This window comes from Pinus tabuliformis, chromosome 5_1 (assembly GCF_031772625.1).
Source record: "Pinus tabuliformis cultivar Carrire ecotype Pingquan chromosome 5_1, CPIR1, whole genome shotgun sequence".
Taxonomy (NCBI): Eukaryota; Viridiplantae; Streptophyta; class Pinopsida; order Pinales; family Pinaceae; genus Pinus; species Pinus tabuliformis.
Window position 1 is genome coordinate 659330084 of NC_142305.1, and position 3561 is coordinate 659333644.

Sequence of the window (3561 nt, forward strand, 5' to 3'; positions counted from 1 at the left end):
AGGTGTTAGTTTGTTACATGATCTAGGGAATGTGGGTCATGATAATTTGGACTGGTGCTAATTTCTTACAATGTCACGAAATTGCGGATAGTGATAAATCTATTGGAAATGATAATCCCAACTATCGCAATAAACCTCAGTACGTTGATTTAAATCTGAGTATGTTGATTTAAAACTATCGCAATAAACCTCAGTACGTTGATTTAAATCTGAGTATGTTGATTTAAATATGAATGTAAAACTCATTTTGTAATAGGTTAGAGAGAAAGAAAGTGCAAGTCTATGGGAAATGGTGGAACAAATTTCGGTGGCACGTGAAAACAACAATTATTGTATTTTATTGTGTATTATTCGACGTAAACGTAAATCACCATAAAACCTTTGTTTTACTTGATGAATAAGCCACATTCTCATGTAAATATATTATTGTGTTTTATTGTGTATTATTCGACGTAAACGTAAATCACCATAAAACCTTTGTTTTACTTGGTGAATAAGCCACATTCTCATGTAAATATATTATTGTGTATTATTCGACGTAAACGTAAATCACCATAAAACCTTTGTTTTACTTGATGAATAAGCCACATTCTCATGTAAATATATTTTCATGTTTTGAAAATTTAATAACAGGTTTTAATGTGTTGCTCCAAACCTACTTGGTTATCTTTAGGGTGAGTGAATATTATTCATAAGTCTTTGAAATAGTTCCCTGTGCGTGAAAGTAGCTGCGTGAAATCAGCTCCGCCGTGCGCGAAGGTAGCTGCCTGAAATTCGCTAGCTGCGCGAAAATAGCTTAGCTAGAGTGATAGCTCTCTGCCCGCCGCGAAAATTAAAGTATTGGTAATGTGGGAGCAAATACTAGACGTTTTACTTATAACGCGTTTCGTAAAAGGTTATACCGAGCTTACGCGCCATGGTTTTAACTTTTGTCATTGGGCATCTAAAATGTACTTAGTATGTTTGACATACTATAGGTTGAAAAAAATATAAAAACATATAAACAGAGAAAACATAGCCATAAAGGGGTCTTGTTTCAGCCTATTGCCTTTATTTTTCTGTAATTTCGCCATTTTTTTTTCGGATGAATTTGCCACCCTCGACAATTTTATATATTTTCATGTTGGTTGAGATGTGGCTCATTAGTCGTAACTGACCCTGAGGATTTCATTTACCACATGGATAAGGTCTCAACATTGGTAGATACTGTTCAGCACTCGGAGGAGTTTCAACAACGTATTAATAATCTCCATACCGAAATAGTGTCTTTCTCCTTCAAATTGAGGTCCTTGAAGTGACACTACCGGGAATTTCTTCCTGAATGAACCAAAACTAATGAAGTTTGTTGCTTAATCAAGAATTAAAGACTGCAAGGAAAACACTACCATCACGCTGATTCCGTCAAGTGAAAACAAAAAAGAATTATCTAGAAGTGACACAATGGGGCCAATAGGGCTTGTAATTACATCACGTGACCTGTACAGTGGCCGGAGGCAGTCCCCTTGGGATCTGCAAGTTGAAGAGAAAATACCAAAATACATCATAAAGTTACAAAAATGAGAGCAATTAGGCACCGCATCTACCAGAAAGCCTTCTTGCATTAAGTGGCATATGGCTGCCTCTGATCTTCTTTCCTGATCTGCCTGTGATCTTCTTATAAAGTCGGCCTCCAATTCCTCTCCAGGAATGTCATATGCTGAAGGTTTTTGGGGTATGGCATATTCATGTTCAAATATGTGTCAAAGTGACGAAAATCCGAATGGAAATGTTGCCTTTCTCCTATCATTCGAGGCCGATATTCACCCATCTGAGACAAAATTCTTGCTTCAACTTTGTAGCCTCTCAACGAGGGTTTCATTAATTGGCACATATACAAGGCGGAAGGTGAAATGACAGTAGCATCTCCTACATTGCTCAACGACCATTAAGTCCCCATTCATCTAGTCTGGAATGGGTTTTCGCTACCTTCAGTCAATATTTCTGTTTTTGTTTTCCACACTGAAATCTCACCAATGTAAATGAACCAATGTGAAACTATCGTCTCTGTCAATCAAAACACACCTAGTCTAGCAAATTCATGTTTCTCGACATCTTTTGTCTAAAATTTTAGAGATCCGCTATTGTTTGTCTCATAGAAGTGTCACATTTTCCAGTCAATCTCCTTCTGTGCACAAGTTTTAAGGGTTCTCTGCGATCGTGTCCGATTTTTGGATTATTTGTAATCTCTTTTAGGTATGAATGTAATCGTTGCTGATTGGCTTGGGAAGAGAATCGCTTCTGATATCCTGTGTTTGAAAGTGCAGGTGGAGGTGACGACACGAGAAGGGAAGGCGCTAAACATCCACATGTTCTGTTCTAGAAGCCGGGGTTGCTTCTATCCAAAATCAGTGGCGTGGATGGACTTGATCTTGCGCTTAAGAAAGCAGCCACAAGCTGCCTCAATGGATTTGCACTAGATGTATTTCAAGCAGAGGTAACGAAATATTTCAATTCATTATGGATTACACTTACTAGATAACGCTCCAACTCTGATGTTTTACACATGTCATCAGCAATCCATATGGGGCCATGTTACAGGGGAGCAGATCAAAGCGTTGTTGCTGGGTACTGAAGGATATCACGGCGGACTTTAGCAAAAGATACCAGCGTTCAACTTCCTCTTCGGGTGAAAAGCATACTATTTTTCAGTCAGATTTATGTCATAATCCGTGGAATTGCCATGCTGGTAGCATTTTCTCTGAAGGGCTTCTGGTTTACAAGATACCAAGGTTAGATTTTCTTTAGATATTCACATTCAAACTATTCGGAATATGTTAGTAAAGTCATGTGATTGGATGTTATGCCCGAAGTAGTAATCTTCATTCAGTCGTGAAGGCCGGGATTTTGTCGGTTGGATAGTTTATTTCATAGAATCATGGAATTGCTTTCTGCTGGTAGCTACTCCAGCAGATATCGGAATACCCGTTTACACGTATACAAGATTCCAAGAAGGTTAGATTGTCTTTACATATTCACATTCAAATTATTGAGAATATGTTAGTAAAGTCATGTGATTGCATGTTAGGCCGGAATTAGTAATCTTCAGTCGGTCATGTGAAGGCCAGGATTTTGTCGGGAGGATAGTTTATTTCATAGAATCATGGAGTTGCTTTTTGGCGTTCTAATAAATGCACGGAAATTTCATCATAGAGGCAACAGTGTACCCGTGAATATTCTCGTTCACATTGAAATATTCTTTCATAGGATTTTATAATATAATGGTTGTTACTTGTCATAATTGTTTTCGACTAAAATCTCAGCATTACACCAAGCAAACGTAAATTTCAAATCCTTTAGCGGCACACCGCATTTTGGATGGGTTTTTATATCACTCGGCTTTTAATTCACGGGGCTCGGAGAGGGGGACGAGTCTGCAAGATATAAGCATGGTATCCATCATATATGACGATATATGTAATTACAATTTTGTAAAACATGAGACTTTTATGTCATATTTATGCTTTGGGAATTCGTAGGAATTTTTATTTTTATTTTTGGTCATGATAGTTTTAGGGATCATAA

At 37.6% G+C, this 3561-nt stretch overlaps 1 long non-coding RNA gene across 1 annotated transcript; it reads left to right on the forward strand.

The window, feature by feature from the left end:
- The first annotated feature begins 1561 nt into the window (after positions 1–1561).
- On the forward strand, positions 1562–3345 carry LOC149166716 (uncharacterized). The gene is made up of 3 exons (XR_016260464.1): positions 1562–1884; positions 2304–2473; positions 2553–3345. It is a non-coding gene; the product is annotated as an uncharacterized LOC149166716 (long non-coding RNA).
- The last annotated feature ends 216 nt before the right edge of the window (positions 3346–3561 follow it).